The following is an 18,273-nucleotide window of genomic DNA, read 5'->3' as shown; positions in this document are numbered from 1 at the left end:
AGTGCTACATATAAATAATCAAAAATATTTCTTTTTTTAAAGATGAAGCTACTATTTTTGTCAAATAGAGTAGAATTTTCGCAGCTATTTCTCCTACCACAAGCAAGGCAAGAGTCTCTCTGCTGCTACTAGAATACAACAAACATGGTTAGAGATGCAGAGACCATCCTATGCCCTGATCCAGAATGCAGCTGGCAGATCCACCTCAGGCAACTTCCAAGCATCTGTTTCTTCCTCTCAGAGCTGCTCTCCTGTAATTCATCTAGTTTAGACTCAGCCTCTCAGTCCTTAACACAAGTCTGTAGCTGTTCCCAAATGTTTTACCTTTTGTTTCACCCAAATCTACATGTTGTCATAAGCCCAGAACTCTCCATCAGGTCATCTGCAGTTTTTCACTCCCACATTTTTCACCACAAGTCTCAGAAACTTACACGTAACAAGAACTGTGACTGGATTATCTCCCAGGACCTGAGCTGGCTACGTTCATATTTGAGCTTTTTCTCAGGAATGCTAAAGTGGAACGATCTATACCATTGTTCTTTGGTGTGGGTTCAACAGGAACAAGTTAACTCAAGTGCCATTTCAACCTTTTCTCAATTATGTAATTCCACCACTTCTGCATGGTTACTACACATATGTGCATAGTTATGAATATATAAGTAATATTGAGCCTTAACTTTTTTTTTCTTTTTTCCTAATCCATCCACAGTCCCCAAAAGAGGAAAGGGATTTTTTTAAGGAGAGGTTTGTTTCACATCAGACAGGAGAGAACAGACTTGGAAAGCACAAACTGAGAAATTTGCTTTGAATACAAAACTAGCAATAGCCTGTGACAAACGAGAGGGGTACTGACTGTCCTGCTCCTGGTCACTGACAGAGCAGATGGCAAAGCTGAAGACATAAATCTGATCCTAAAGTCTTTAGTCCTCCCACATTTGCCTTGTAATACTAACTGTCCATCTAACGTACAAGCTTTTAAACCCTTTGCATGTGTATCTGTGAAGAGTTAAGAAGTGAAATCTAGCCAGGGCTGGCCATCACCAGGGTATGTTGTACTGCAGCATTTGCGACCTTCTCACCGTGACTGTGGACTGCAGAAGCAGTTGACAGTAACAACATTCACAGTGTAGGTTACCATCATTATCAAGTGCCACCAAGTCCAAGCCTTACTGATATTTTTACTGCAACAGCCCTCAGTGTAGAATTGAAGAACAGACATTTCTGTGTAGCACAACAGAAATTATCATTTTCAAATTGACCTCAGAGCAGTACCTATATGAAGGCAAAGGTAACATCCAGGCCTGTTCCACAAACATGCACTATGGATAAAATCTACACTAGGCAACAACTTCGTTTTTGTAAGTAGTTATTTGGCTGCAGCAAGGCACATGGTTGACTAAGGATATTATATTATTCTTGCCTAATATTTTTCTAAAGAGAAAAAAAAAAAAAAAAAGGAACACCACCACCCCATAAAAATGGCCCCCATAAAAAGTTATTTACTTTTTCAACAGCATTTTGACCCCCACAGTTTTCAGCTTATGACCTGCTCTTCCAGAAATCTTACCTTCATGAAAACAAAGTCATGTGATTCAGCACTTTAAATTTCTCCTTGACCTTCAGTTTACCTGCTCTGTTGAGACGCAATTTACAGTTCTGCTAGATTAAAGTGGAGTTCAGAAAGAAAAACATGGAGTTGCTAACAAAGCTGCTAAGCTAATTTTTGCCTGCGGCAACAATCATAAATCTACTGTAGATTTAGGCTAAATCTTAACTCTTCCACCTGCAAAACTAAGTGAAGAAAACCATTTTGCAAAGACACATTTAAAACAAATGAATTGTGTTTTTGTGTTTCAGCTTCAAATTTCTCAAAAATGGGGCTTATCCATATTAAGTCCTGCAGTCATAAATGAAACACAAAGTTCTGATAAAGATACACAAGCATACATATATGTAACATGCTTATGCCCACTTAAATGTAACATTTAGGCCCAATGAAGAGTAATGTATAATGTGAAGTAACTGCCAATCAAATTACTCCTCTCTTCACTACAGTGAACATGATATATTTAGCAGTTAGCAACATGGTAAGTGAAAATTAATGAGAAATCCTGGTCTTTACTGATAGGCAAATAGATTTTTGGGTTGTTTCCCTCAGTTCTTTTCATCCCACATCTAATCATAGCAAGGCACAGCCTTCTTGCTAAACCTCATTCATCCCTAAAATCTGTTGGTTTGGTTTATTCTTCTTTTGGCTAATATGGAGCAAGGCAGAACTGCCCAAACATAATCACATATTTTAAAATCGTTGCAGCAGGTCCTTTCATCATGTTATAAATTTCCTTGCCTTTTGAGAGAAGCCCAGTTTTTATTTTAGCTCAAACACTAAGTGGTGATTACACACAAGCATCTACTTAGAAGTACTGTCAGGCAGGACAACTTTGCCCTTAGAGAAAACTGGTAATTGTCTTGTACGGGTTTGACTGTGGGCAAAAACTGAACAAAGGACCCTATGGCTTTGATAAGCAGCTGGTATTTTGGAGATGTTCTGGTTTACTAAAATAATACTTTTGTAACACATATCCTCTGAAAATCTGAAATCCCGAGAAAGCAAACAGGCTGTTAGATGAAGCACAGTTGATGGATTTTTTTTTTTTTTTTTTTTATTACAGGGGAACTGTGAAAGGAAAATCCCTGCATGCCTATTAAGTCTTTGTCATGGTATAGAAAACAGCCAGGATTCTACCCTGTTACTCCTCACACCTTAGAAAAGTAAAGACCTGAGAGTAAATAATTTTAGAAGAATATAAATTTGACTGCAGAATTTCAAGTTTGGACCTGTTTCTAGTTACCTTCATTGTCTGATGGAGAAGAAAATTAAGAGAAATAAAGATTTGATCTGAATAGCAACTTCACAGCTGCTTTCGTTAATATGTTTGTGCAAAAGGGATGAACAGCCCACTTCCTTGTCTTCTGGAGGCTTCTACTGTTACTGTTAAACACTAAAAGAAATAACCCAGAGGTGGCTATGTTCTCACTGCTAATAACAATCCAACAAGCCATTAGAAAACAGCGTTGTCTGCCCATTCACAGTTCAGTGACAAGCTATCTGCATTTACCCTCTCCTTCTTGGAATCTCTCATTTCCACAGTAAAACTTTCAAAACACAGTAAGAGCAAATAAACCTTTCCTTCTTGGAAACAGAAGTACAGCTCATTAGCAGGCAATGGAAGCCAGCACACTCTTTGGGGACTTCAGATCAAACCTTATTTCTGTTTCCTAGTTCCAAGCAGCAAATGAATGTTCAAGTCTTCTCGTTACTCGCTGCTGAGACTAAGCTCCATGCCGATCCTCAGTGCTCATGGAGCAGTTCTGAGAACTGATGGCAGAGCCATAATTGAGGCAGACTGCAGAAAACTACTACATGAGAAACCAGAGTAGAAGGAGCAATGAGCCCTCCATTTCTTCTGCTAGCTTTTATGAACTTAAGCTACAGTTGTCTCTACAGACATGGCATGGGTCATTCAGCTACTGACAACTTGGCTTCAAGGATGTCTCATCAAAATTAAATGGCAGCTTTTTCCCTCTAGTTTCAGGTTACAAGAAACCCCACCTTTGTGGAAAACCCCTTCAGGCTCTGAAATAAAAGAACCCAAACTGTAGCAATAGCAAGTCTCCTTGGATATAAGCATGGACAAAGCAGAGTAGCAGCATTAAAACTTACGCTTGGAGCAAAAGAACTCAAGTTATGGGAAATCATTCAAGTTGTGGAAAACCGAAGTCTTCCGCAGACTTTTCTACCATCTGTGTCTTGATTCTTCCTATGCTTTACAGGCTACCATTGTATCCATTCCTGTCATCAGTGTCAGTCTGATTGCTCTGAACTGACTGCCACAATCACCCAGGTGTCCTAAAACAAAACCTTGCTCAAGATCACAGGTATTTCCTTCTGGCTCCCTCCCTAAATGCCACTTCTTTCCATATCCATCTGGATTACCCCAGCTGCTAACATAAGGAAATTTCAAACAGGCTGCAAAGAGCCATCAACTTTTTGTCTCAAACAAGCATAGGAGAAAAATTATGATCTTCACAGCATCATAGGATTTAATTTATACCCAGGCAAATTCAAAGCCAGTCACAAGGAAGACAGGCACTTTAAAGGTAACTTTAATTCTTTCTCAGCACACCTTACTCCTCGATGCCAACTTTTCTCCCCAAGCCACCCTCCTTGCCAAGCATGAGGATCTCTTTCGTCAGACTCTGCCTTTCATCACCGAATTCTCCTTTACTACAACCTGTTCAGAAAGGGCCTCACACTTTGCTGTAAGAAGCTAAGACATAGTTTGAAGTTAGAGCCTTGTTGGTTGTTTTTTTTGTTTTTGTTTTTTTCCACTAGAAAAATGGAATGATTCTTTGCATTGGTTTTAAACTGAAAAACAAACGATTCTTCATGTGACCCCAAGGCAACCTGGGAGGTCGATACTGACCTTTGTTGCCCTCCTACGCTATTTTTTTCCAAGTGGGAAGCAATTAAAAAACCACTGGCAGCGTGCCTTTTCTGAAGGAGAAGCATATTGTGTCATCAATGATGAATCTGGTATTGATACAGTTTCCTTGATCTTAAGCATCAAGCAGGAACAAACCACACTTGCCACAAGTGCTGCAGTGGCATGACACACTTTTGCACAATACTCTTGGGCAAAGATAGGCACACCAAGTTGGACAAATACGGAAAACTACTATCACCTTCAGTCAGACATGACCAATGCATCATTGGACTTTGATTTGTTTGGTCTCTGAAACTGAGAAAACAGCCGCATTGGTTTTCCTAACATTGAGATGCTTTGTCAATCAAGGAAAAGTTTTACTACTTGTTCTGGCTGGCAAGCACAAAACCCCTGAAAGACTTGAAGCTATTGTTTAAAGAGCAAGAGCAAAACACATTTTATCAGTGTTTGCAGATTGTGTGGTTTGTAAGATTTTCATCTAGCTTAATTTTAATTAATTTCTTTATCTATCTCAAAGCTACCCAGATAGTACAATTTTCAGGTTGGTTGGTTAGCAGGGACTGTAAACATTGAACATACAAATACTTTGATCCATTCTATTTCCAATCGAACTTTCATCCTCTGCCTATAAATGAGGAACGTGCCAACAAATTGCTTGTGTCTACAGCAAGTTCTGACAACTGTAGGCCAGATGAACTGAAATAAGGAACATTAATATCGAAGGGAAGACACTTGATAACCTTCATGGGTTTTCATCAGCCCTTGAATCAACTGTTTTTATGTGAACTGAGCAATGCTATCCTTTTTAATCTAGTCTATATCAAGCTTTTCATAAATTACATCTATTTTATGTTCAAAAATAAGACAAGGCTGAAGGATATGACAATTTATCTGGAACATTTAAACCAGGCTTAGCCAGCTATGCCTTTGAAATCCCCCTTTTATGTGACTGCAGGTAGCTTCAACTACTACCCACTGAAGAGATGTCATTTGAGTCAGTATCTAGCTACCAAATTCAGGATTCTGCACAAAATGCCTTATAGGCATTTCTCTTCTTTTATTTAAACAAATCTGTACTGACATCTAAGGAAAGCCTACCATCTGTTGGGAGCCAGTGAACCCTTGTTATTCCTTATTTGAGATGAGCAGGCATTTAAAGGTCATTTTTTTCCCGAATGTTCTTCAGGTTCCTTTCTTTAGATAGCAAAGCAGAGACCATGTCAGCAAGAAGGTCAAGAACAGTCAAGTGAATACTCTTAATATTAGTAGAATAATTGAGCCTAGAATATAATAAGAAAGCCTGGCACCATTAAAAAAAAAGGGGGGGAGGGGAGGAAGGCCATGAAAATTTCACTTTTTTTTTTTTTAAAATCATATGTAAAATTAGCCTCAAAGATGTGAAAAATAAAGAAATGAAGTAACTGAATAAAACTGTCATTCTTTTAGCCACTGAAAGGTACAACTTGTGGAGAAAAAACTGTGTGGCTTGGACTTCGATCCTCTTAAATGAGCCCAAATCCACACCCAAGAGGACAACGTAAATGATCATTCACACAAATATTCTTGAGGTTGCTGTTGGTTTGCTGTTATCTGAAAACTTCCTCCTGAAATTTTCAGTTTTGATTGCACTAGTTTAGGCTGTGCTAGTTAAAGCCTCCATTTGTTTTCAGCTGCTCTGCCCTTTATTTAGGAGGGTGTCATTATTACTGTCTTATACAAACTGTATCCTAATTTAGTTTGTCATCAATATGAAATACTAAAGTATTATTTATAAAGCTCATCATGAACATCTTGCAAACTACACCAAGCTACACAGCATGCGCTTAAGCAACTACGAGACACAGGGCACTACATAAGCTTTATTTTCTTGCAATAGCAGTGACAAAGAGGTGAAGCATCTTTAGAAGCAAGCAATGAATCCCAAGGTGAGGCACTACTGGAAGGTAGATGGGATGACCAAAGAAGGGTTTTCTTAATTTGGGAAGCAATGAGACAGGGAACCTTTCCTACAGGTTGCATGAAGTAACTCTATCAGTGTATTTTTGTGAAGTGTTTGTTCCCTTCTGAAGTCAAGACTGAAAGCTAAGAGGTAGCATACATTTTTAGAGATTTAATGACATTTTGGCTTGCTGAGTCCTCTGATTCTTATCAGCTCCTTCAGAAATTGGATACCCTGGTTAATCTGAAAAATGCACGGACAACTCTTCCCACTTAGACACCTGAGATCAATCTTGTAGTAGTTAAGATCTTTGCTATGTTCTGCTAATGCAGGTTATGTTTTCTATTTATTCCTGCTGATCTAAAACATTAGAACTTCATTCTTTTTATGAAAATTTCCCTTATATATGTGAACAAAGGAAGTTAACACTAATTAACCTACCCTGTAAAAGCACATGCTTTGATAACAGGGCACTTAATTCATTTTGAGATGCAGCCTGTGACTTCGCAGATTTATTAACTTACATTCCGTGAATAGGTTATGTTCAACAATGGGGATGCTCAAACAGTATTAGATGGTAATAATCACTGAATGATGATGTTCTGAATGGTATTTGTTTTCTCCTATCTGTTAGGCAGTACTGGTCATTTGCAATCCTCTCTAGCACTTTATTTAATAAGCAGATGGGGAGGAAAGGAAAGAAAAAAAAAATCAACCTTTCCCCCGAATGTAACTGCTTACTGCAGTTAAAGTCCCCACCACATTCTCGTGACAGGATTAGGTAGCATCTCCTATTGCAGCTGAACTGCATGAGAACAGTTACTAGGTACACAGCAGCTCACCAGACAGCACAGCTGAATTTGATTATCAAATGAGAATTTGACCTAGTTTGCCACACTTTAGCATTCTATATTCGAACAGTATAGTAGTAGATACTATGCAAATCACTGCCAGAATATATTTTCATGAAAATGCTTTTTAATCTTCATTTTGATTATGAAAGCTAGATCAACCATAAGTGAGAAAACACTCGACTCTCACAGCCCACAGTAAACACTCTACACTTAATTTCCATGAGGCTGTGACTGGGTTCTCCTGAAGGGAAGGAGTTTGCTTTTCCCAGCACTGGAGTACTAGAAAGGAGAAGTGAAAGCAGATGATATGAAAGGATAAAGAGGATTTATCCACTATGGATTTCTAGAACTTTCCGTATTCTGTGACACTGATGACATTATACAGAAAGCTATTTTTCACTAAAATGACAGCTTTTAACACCCTCTCTCAGGGCATGCATCTAATTCAAGAAATATCAAGGAACACTGGAACTGGAGGCTAAGACTCCGCTTTTCACACTAACCCATACACGTCTACCTCCCAAGAACTATCTGGGCTACAGCTGAAGCAACAGCATGCTTACAGCAGAGCTATCTTGTGTTTCACAGAGAACACACATTCAGGTCTTACTGGGATACTGTACCAGCTTAGCTTCACCCCTACCACGCATGCTGGTGTTCATGTCTCACAACACATGCTATAAATAATCAAATTCAGTCATTTGGTGTGGAATTGTAATACGCCATTTTCAAGATAGTTAAATGCTGACTCAAAGTTACTACATAGATTTTCTGACATAGAAAATATTTGCAAAATAATGCAGAAAAGTCTTTAAGGAAGATTTAAGTCATTCTTTATCCTAGCAGAGAGATCTGATTTTTTTTTTAATGTTTTTAAAAGTTATCTGAATGAATGTTGCTACTTTAGATGAGTATTAATGACACAGTGCAAGCAGGAGCTTTTTAGGCTTTGGAATTATACAGTGACAATCTGTGGAAATTACACTGTGGAAGACTGGAGCAAGGCTCCTTGTGCCACTGAATTTCTACTGTGAAGCCGAAGCAAGGATCAGCTGGATGAGAGTGAGCAGAGAGCACCCATAACAGCAGTAGTGGTAGGCCTCTATAGGGCTTGGACAGAATAACAGATTTAGGATTATGCAGTAAAATGGTTGGAAGTTTATATTATGCATACATGTGTTCCATTTCCTTCCAATACTAAGAAACCTAAAACTTAGTAAGTCACAAATATCAGGTTGTGATTATTACTGAATCCACCAACTCGACTGGGCTCATAACTGCAGTGCTAAGTTTTACTACCCTGACCTGTAACACCATAATATTTATGGAAGAATTTCAAATAAAATATTTCATTTTCAGATATTTCATTCACTACACAGCAATTACTTCCCATAATGCAGACTTAATGAAACAAAAGGGAACATTTTTCTACACTGAGCTCAAAGGAACTAAACCTCTCTCTTTTCCTTTCACTCAGCAGGAACTGTTTTTCTTTTTTGCTTCTTCCGAGCAAGCTGGTGCACTCAAAATGTTTCAGGAAAGACAAGAAAAATGTTCACGCCATGCTTAAGTCCCCAGATCCAGGATGCTGGCTGTACTGGCCATAGATCACACTACCAGGTGCTGACAATGTTCTGCCAGTTTCAACAGTTGTCTCTAGTCCTGCTCTGTATCATCTGCCATGTGTTGCCTTAGAGTGAATCCTCATTCTGATTTCCTGCCTAATTGCTCAATTCAGCATTCATTTACTAGCAGAGTCTCTCTGCCAGCCTACCATGTGTTTTTTCATCATTCTGCTTCACTGACAGAACTGGTTGAACAAACAACTATCCATAATTCAGTCACATTTCCATACCTAAAATGCCAAGTTCGGTCCACGGTCATATATAAAAATCCTAATTCAGTAGAAATACACCAACTCTGATCTTTCTGCAAGTTCAAATAAATTGTAATTTGGTACTAAAAATGTACTGGTCGTTATCTGCTACTCACTTGAAAATCTTCCATTCTGTTAACCCCATGAGAGTACAGACAGGCACAGAAACCTTTAGGGTCAACTGTACAAATGCAGACAGTGCAGTTAAGGTGTGTCATCTGAAATTGGTTTTGAATGAATGATAAATATAGTTACGTATCCAATCTTAGGCACGCTTCTTTGAGAAGGTCCTTAAATATTTTTTAATGCTCTCCGTGTTTCTTGTCCACACCAAATATGCAACAATCAAGTCTGAAGCTGCCATGAAAACAAAACTCCCACTGATTTCAAGTGTGATACACACTTTTATTGAGAACAAGATGCTTAGCTCATCAAGTTCAAGCCCTTAATCCGGAAATGAGATAATTTACAAACAGAACCTAGTAAATACTGAAATGCAGCTCCCATGTGCAGAGTAACCTTCTGTAGTTAGTAAGTTAAGAACTAACAGCTGCAGGATGAATCTCAGGAAAAATAATTATTTGTTTTCCTAAGACCAAACCATGATGCCACAGACAGAAGCATTCTACACTTCAGACTGCGAACTTAACTTTCCTGTCCTTACATTCCAGATCCTTCCAAAAGAAAACCTGGGGTTTTGTAAATGGAGTAACCAACATCAGAAGTACCTGAATACCAAGGATAATATTCAAGGCATGAGGACTTCAGAAAGCAATGGTGAATGACCCTCCACAGTTAGATTTCCATAAGCCTACAAATAGCTTGTTCTACAGGGTTCTCTTAGTGATCTCAGCCTAGTTTCTTCAGAGAAACTGCACTGAATAAAGGTGAATGTATTTGTCAATGCTGTACTTGTAATCAGACAAAACTGTGAAATGGAGTGCTAATGCAAACTGATATACCTCAATTAACCTTAAGAATAATCCATCTTAATGAGTTTGCACATGTTCAACCCTTCTCTTTGTGAAGAAAAATTATATAGAAACACACGTTTTTGCTACATATACTTTAAAGATTGGAATTCTTATCCATCCAGTTGGATACCAGGTTGTTTCCTTGAACATCTTCACGTGTAAGATTCTATTTACTGTACTTGAAAAACTAAATTCATTCACAGAACACTTATTTACCCTGCTGTTGTGAGAAAACCCAGACCACTTGCTTTTCCACCATTTCCTCTGTTTTCTTGCTCAATATTGCTGAGGGAGCTAGTTAGTATCATTTCACTGCAAGGCTACTTTCAATTACTTTTGAAAGGTCACGGTGACTGAGAGGATTGCAAGAAAGCAGATGTTACACCCTTCTTCAAGAAGGGCAAGGACGAAGATCCAGGAAACTATGGCCTGTTTATTCTCACCTCACTTGCAGAGAAGGTGATAGAACAAACACACCTGGAAGCCATTTCCAAACACAGGAAGGACAAGAACACAACTGTGAGTACTCAGCATGGGTTTCCAAAGATGAAATCATGTTGGAAGAACATGGTGACCTTCTATGATGAAGAACAGTGGCTCAGTAGATGAGGAAAAGCAAATGTTGCTGATTTTTATGTTAGTAAGGTTTTCAACACTGTCTCCTGTAACATCCTCATTGACAAATTGCTAAAGTACAGACTACAGAAGTGGAGGGTGAGGTGGACTGAGGCCTGGCTGAACAGCCAGGCCCAAAGGGTTGTGATCAGCAGCAGAAAGTCCAGATGGAGTTAAGTCACTAGAGCAGTACAGTTTAACATCTTCATCAGTGCTGTGGATGATGGGACAAAGGACACCCTCAGCAAACCTGCAGATGATACAGAACTGGGAGGAACAGCTGGTTGTGCTGCCTTGCATAAACACAGGCTGGAGAAGCGGGACAACAGGAACATCAGTGAGTTCAAACGGAAAGGCCAAGCCCTGCATCTGGGGAGGAGTAACCCCCTACAACACTACAGGTTGGGGTCTGAATGGCCAGAAAACAGCTCTATAGAAACACGGACACACTGCAGAGAGTCCAGCAAAAGACTGATGGGGGAGAAAAGAAACTAGATTCTTCTCAGTGGTGCGCAACAACAGGTCAAGAAGTAACTTCTATTTAGACTTTCATTTAAACATAGGAAAAAGCTGTTTAATCCAAGGTTGATTGAGTGCTACAACAGGTTGCCCAAAGAGGGCTGAAGAGTCTCCATTCTTAGATATATTTAATACAACAACAGCCTGAAGTACAGCTGATACTGATTTAAACGGGACGGGTGGACTAGATCTCCAGAGGTTCCTTCCAACCTCAATGTTCTGTGAAAAACACAACAATAGGGCAGCCCATTCAGCTTTGTCCAGAGAATGACTGGAGAGACAGCTCTGAGTACACTAAGAGGAAAGTGATATACAAAACAACATTTGTTCTGGCTAGCATAACAAGTCTGGCATAACTACATTGCTGCCTGACAGTACGAACACCAGCCAAACCCTCCTCTGCTTCTGGCTGTTCCATCAAAAGCAGAAAACTTTCCAACTAACTGAAAACATATCAGTGAACTGAAATTCTTCCCTTCCTAATAAGGAAGACTGCTGTACAGACTAGGAGGTGCAAATTCAGAATTTTATCTTTATCAGAAGTTTCCTCTAGATTATAGTAAAATCCCCAAACAGGAAGATTCAAAACAATTGCATTTATCTTGTCAGTCTTTTCTTTAGGGCATCTTAAGCCACAAAAATCCAGCTCCTGGCATGAATGTTCCTATGGTCAAGTCACCAGTATTCAGCCTCTGATACAGCTATTTAGTGGATGGATCATATTGAGTCTTCAACTTTTCCTTAATTCTTTGAATGCCCATTTAAAATAAATACAACCGCCACTCCACAGAGGGTTGCCAGAAGCCATCTCCAGAGAAGTGGATAGATGCCTCTCAAGACACACCTACAAGGCCAAAATCTGCAGCCCCAAACAAAGGTTGAGAACAGGGAAATGCTCAAAACAGTATTTTAAAATCTATCAAATATTAAAACTTTCAAAAATATGAATTCTAAACACAGGGCATAACACCAAACATTTAAATGACCCTGCAGTACTACATAAAGAGAGAGGTTAAAAATGTTTTGTCAGCTTATTCTGCATTTGAAGAAGTTGAGATTTTTCTTCTATTTTACAGAACAGCTAAAAGGAAAGTTAGGAGACAGAGCAAAACAAGAAGCACAGAAATTGAAGAAATGACTGCATTTTGTCTCAAGACTTTTTCTTTAGAATGTCTATGAAACTTACAATTTATTATGTTTAGTGCGTTGTTTTTAAAATTCATAGCTTTTCAAACACTACCATGTTTCTTCATGTGTTATTAACATCACAAAATTTCCAGGTTCATGTTTACACATTTTGCTAAAAATGTTACAAAGTATTAGATAGCTACAATTACACTGAATTTGCCAACTTGAAGTGTGTAAATCTGCCTGGTGGCTGTGGCAGGGTTAAAATGAGGAAGCAACTACCTCTTTTTTGCTAAGACCAGTATGTGATTGATATGTCATTGTATGAATATTCTGGGAGACTTTTCTAAAACATCACATAATTTAGCACCATCCCACAATGACCTTTATACTCCCACTGACAGTTTTCAATACCCTTTATTTTGTGTTATACAGACCATTTTGCTTATTCAGCTCACATGTACAGATCTAGAGAAATACATAAAACTAATGGCATATGAAAATATTTTAAAAATATGTTGCATCACCTGAAAGCAATTTACAATGGCAAAATTACATGTAGATACACTTACCTTGGATTATGGAAAAGGTTGAATTTCAGTTGGCTAATGCAGCTGGACTTAAGATTAAAAAGTAAAATACTCAACTGAGGACCTGAGAATCATAGAGAGAAGAAATTACTTCTTACCTATGACAGTTAATTCAGGCACCCTGGGAGCAGAGAGTAATGACAGGTGCAAGGCAGGGCCTATCTTGTGCTGCAGTTCTATCTCTCCCTCCCTGTCTGCTGCTGCATTTCTCTGCATCTCTCCAGAGGCATGTCTCTCATCCTAAGCGTTCTTTCTCTACTTAGACACAACAGTTTTCTACTCCCTGGAAACAAACAAACAAAACCAGTAACACTTAGCAACAAACATCAGTGTGATGAATCTATAAACATGTACTCATCCTGTAGATGACCTGGTTACTCTCCTTTCCCAGAAAAAAATGGTTTTGGTGAAGTGTCAACCTTCACTAAAATAGACATATTTTCACAAGTCATTGTAGGAATCAGTTACATTTACAGCTTTTTTTTTTTTTTTTATCTTGACCAGTGTTTGAATGCATTAGTGGCCTATCATTAAAATGGTTAGGCCTATCTACACGAGGAGATTAATTCCAACAGGTGAATGTAAATTACAAAACTGATTACCATGTGGCAATTGGCAGTACCTTGGGATTAACGTGATGATGTATTTGGATACAAGTAGACATAACCATATGTGATGGTTGACCACAGTGCAGCAACGCATCCAACAAACAAATTTAGAGTGGTTTTCAGAGCTTGATGGAGGTATGCAGCATCACAAACCAAAGGCTTGCTGGATGAGATACAGCATGTTCTCAGACCGTATGTTTGTTCCATAGAGGACTCTGAAGTAGTGTTTCAGTTTCTGTTTCATGCCCTACTCATTCCTAGTTACTCCTGACTCTAGTGAGAAGAGGAACTGCTAGTCCACAGATGCTTGATTTCCATATACTGTCAGTGCTCCATTAATTGACAGTATGGACAAGCATAGCTTAAACAGCAGAACCCTGGAGGTACAGAATTACAGGGCATTCTGCAGAGCACAGGTCTGGATAGGGAGTGCCGATGTCAGCAAGTACAAATATGATTCACTCCAAAATATTTGGAAACCCTGTACTATGTATGCATTTTTATGTCAGGTTTACCATGAGAAATTGGTGTACCTTCACCCACTCACACAACACCTCCAGCACCCAGAGGACAAGGTGACCTAGTGCCAAGGCACACGCAGCTCTGCAAAAATACCTAAACCTCCCACGGAAGCAATGCTAAGCTAGAGCTAACAAACCCACCTGGGCTTTAGCTGAAATGGTAAATACATTTAATTAATATGGTATAGTTCTTTATGTTTCCAGTTCCTGACATGTGACACTGGCTAACTCTGCAGAAGTTCATTTAATTCTAACAGATTTGTAAGAGCAGGCTCAAGGCTGCAATACATGCAAAGGTAAGTTAATTGGTTTTGTATTTGAGACAACCAGAGAGCAGGGTAGCCCTTTTTCTGTGGCAGCACATCTTACCTGCCACAAGTGACTTAGCCCTGCATGGAGCTAGATGAATTCTATACCTGTAGCACAGAAAGTGCAAAACCCAGATCATGTACACGTGGATAACTGAATGCCGACTGCAGTTTGTAAGTACACAGCATGTCACCATGGTGAACGTATGGAGACTTGTGTTGACTCAGCTGAATGCTCACAAGGGAAATCTCCCATAAGATCAGTTCTGCTCAGAATTCAACTTTGCTGTCACTCCTGAATATTGTGAAACAGTGTCACAAGCTTCTACACATGTAACATAGACCTCTGTAAAAGCTCTGCATTTTAAAACTACAAAAAAGCTCCCTTGCAAATAAAAAGATGCAAAAAATCTGCATACTTCATTGTGTTTTTCTTGTTTTTCTTTCTTATTCTGCCCACAATCCTTCTGTTCCTGTTCTCTTTGGGCCACACAAAGTGTGAAGAACAGTAAGTTAAAGTTTCATGCACAGTCCTGGGGAAGAGGCTTCTTTCATAACTACTGTTCGTGAACTTCAGCATGCCCCAGTAGAGCGATGCTACTATTCCAAGGGCTGCTGTCTTCCTTTGGTTAGCTATGATTTTAACAATGGAAAACTTGATACACTTCTTTCAAACAATTACATTTAGGAATTGTTAGTAAGTGTAAACAGGCACATGGTAGAGGCTAAACATAAGAAATGTTAAAAAAAAAAACACCAAAGAACTACAAACAAAGCAGACACCTCCCATACCTAACCCCCAAAAAATAGATTTTTGATATTTTGACAGTTTAGTTTAACTTACAGAAAATGTTTCAGTAGAGAATTTTAGCAAGGGCTCTGTCTGCCTAGTAAAGCACAGATGAATCCTTTTCTGAACAGCTAAACAAAAGTTGGATATGGAGCTCATTACTTACATCAGAAGGCTTGATACCTTATACTCCATTAAATTTGAGGACTGAATTACTGCCTGAATGATGTCAAGAAAGATCACTAAAAGCCTTTCCAGTAGACTAATAACTCTGTAGAAGTTTGTTAATTTTCCAGCACTATCAGAGGATAAAAAACAAAAAAAATCTAGCTGGTCAAAACTCAAGACTAGAAAAGCAAATAATGACAGGTGAAGAGGGGTGGGGAGAACAGGTCTGCAGAATTCAAACGTTATCACAAAATTCATTTGGCCCCTCTCAACATATGTGATATGGCTACAGAAGTTTCAGAAATTTTAGGAGTTTTAGGAGAATCTCCATCCTTTACGGGATGCGGGGGGAAACTTAGTTACAAGAGATGAGGAAAAGGCTGAGGTGCTCAATGCATTCTTTGCCTCGGTCTTTAGCGGCAAGACCAGTTGTTCTCTGGATACCCAGTACCCTGAGCTGGTGGAAGGGGATAAGGAGCAGGATGTGGCCCTCATAATCCACAAGGAAATGGCTGGCGACCTGCTACAGCACTTGGATGTACGCAAGTCGATGGGGCCGGATGGGATCCACCCAAGAGTGCTGAGAGAACTGGCGGAGGAGCTGGCCAAGCCGCTTTCCATCATTTATCGGCAGTCCTGGCTATCAGGGGAGGTCCCAGTCGACTGGCAGCTAGCAAATGTGACACCCATCTATAAGAAGGGCCGGAGGGTAGACCCGGGGAACTATAGGCCTGTTAGTTTGCCCTCAGTGCCAGGGAAGCTCATGGAGCAGATTATCCTGAGTGTCATCACGCGGCACTTGCAGGGCAACCAGGCCATCAGGCCCAGTCAGCACGGGTTTATGAAAGGCAGGTCCTGCTTGACGAACCTGATCTCCTTCTATGACAAAGTGACGCGCTTGGTGGATGAGGGGAAGGCTGTGGATGTGATCTACCTTGACTTCAGTAAGGCTTTTGACACCGTTTCCCACAGCATTCTCATCGAGAAACTGGCTGCTCGTGGCTTGGACTGGCGTACGCTTCGTTGGGTTAAAAACTGGCTGGATAGCCGGGCCCAGAGAGTTGTGGTGAATGGAGTCAAATCTGGTTGGAGGCCGGTTACTAGTGGAGTCCCCAGGGCTCAGTACTGGGGCCAGTTCTCTTTAATATCTTTATCGACGACCTGGATGAGGGGATCGAGTGCACCCTCAGTAAGTTTGCAGACGACACCAAGTTAGGTGCGTGTGTCGATCTGCTCGAGGGCAGGAAGGCTCTGCAGGAGGATCTGGATAGGCTGGAGCGATGGGCTGAGGCCAACTGCATGAAGTTCAACAAGGCCAAGCTCCGGGTCCTGCATCTGGGGCGTAACAACCCCAAGCAGAGCTACAGGCTGGGAGATGAGTGGTTGGAAAGCTGCCTGGCAGAGAAGGACCTGGGAATACTGGTTGATATGCAGAAGAATATGAGCCAGCAGTGTGCTCAGGTGGCCAAGAAGGCCAACGGCATCCTGGCCTGTATAAGAAGCAGTGTGGCCAGCAGGTCTAAGGAGGTGATTGTCCCCCTGTACTCGGCTCTGGTGAGGCCACACCTCGAGTACTGTGTTCAGTTTTGGGCCCCTCACTACAGGAAGGACATGGAGGTGCTCGAGAGAGTCCAGAGAAGGGCAACGAACCTGGTGCGGGGACTGGAGAACAAGTCTTACGAGGAGCGGCTGAGGGAGCTGGGGTTGTTTAGCCTGGAGAAGAGGAGGCTCAGGGGAGACCTCATCGCTCTCTACAGGTACCTTAAAGGAGACTGTAGAGAGGTGGGGGTTGGTCTATTCTCCCACATGCCTGGTGACAGGACGAGGGGGAATGGGCTAAAGTTGCGCCAGGGGAGGTTTAGGTTGGATGTTAGGAAGAACTTCTTTACTGAAAGGGTTGTTTAGGCATTGGAATGGGCTGCCCAGGGAGGTGGTTGAGTCACCATCCCTGGAGGTCTTTAAAAGACGTTTAGATGTAGCCCTTAGTGATATGGTTTAGTGTGGGACTTGTTAGTGTTAGGACAGAGGTTGGACTAGGTGATCTTGGAGGTCTCTTCCGATCTAGACAATTATGTGATTCTGTGATTCTGTGTGAAATTCCCCATATAACATAGGTGCCTTAAAAAAGCTATCATTCCCGGCCTTTTATTTCTGTGAACTGTTAGATAATACAATACAGTTTCATACTCCTACTCGCCTTCTTGATTCTGCAGAGCTGTGCAAAAAATAAGTAAGAGTCTACCCATCACCAGCAAGCCACACAATAAAACTGAGCTCAAATTTAATGGTTGAGTTCAAACATTATGTTGAACCCTACTCAAAGCAGAAAGTGACCCCACTCTGCTATACTATCAGTAGCAATGCCATCAGATCAGTCAGAACTCTGGTTGTATTAGGCAGAGTCCATTGAACACAAGGAATTCAGGTGTGACATGCTTATCTTCTATATTTCTTCTATCATAGTTAAACAAATATAACAAATAGGTAAAACAGGTAAAACAAAAATATAACAGGTAAAACAAAATTTAACAAATATTTTCAAGATAAATAAACCTGAGCCAGAAAATATTGACATGAAATTAAGAGATACGAAATAACATGTATCTCCAAAGGCTGGTAAAGCTTAAATCCAACCCTTTAATTCAGGGTCACATTTAGAAAACACCACAAAATATTACATGTAGCATTAAAACACAAATTATTCCCTGAAATAATGTGTTCTAGCATGTCAGATCTGAGTTTATTTGCACTGTACTAAAGCTTAACTAGAGAACATTACTTGCAGTGTTAACTGTATGCTTCACATTATGCATATGCTTAAGTCCTATCATATTAAACAAGATACATTCTTTTTTTGCAGCGCAGCATTAAAGAA

General features: G+C 40.1%; 1 protein-coding gene across 1 annotated transcript in view; it reads right to left on the bottom strand.

The window, feature by feature from the left end:
• Positions 1–18,273, bottom strand: part of LOC310902999 (uncharacterized protein) — a 322,682-nt gene that overhangs the window by 288,941 nt on the left and 15,468 nt on the right. Inside the window, exon 4 of the mRNA XM_083845497.1 lies at positions 13,102–13,286. The gene's annotated coding sequence lies outside the window, so the exon portion shown is untranslated. The remainder of the gene's footprint in view (positions 1–13,101; positions 13,287–18,273) is intronic.

This window comes from Anser anser, assembly GCF_964211835.1.
Source record: "Anser anser genome assembly, chromosome: 7".
Classification (NCBI taxonomy): Eukaryota; Metazoa; Chordata; class Aves; order Anseriformes; family Anatidae; genus Anser; species Anser anser.
This window is presented reverse-complemented; position numbering and strand designations above follow the sequence as displayed.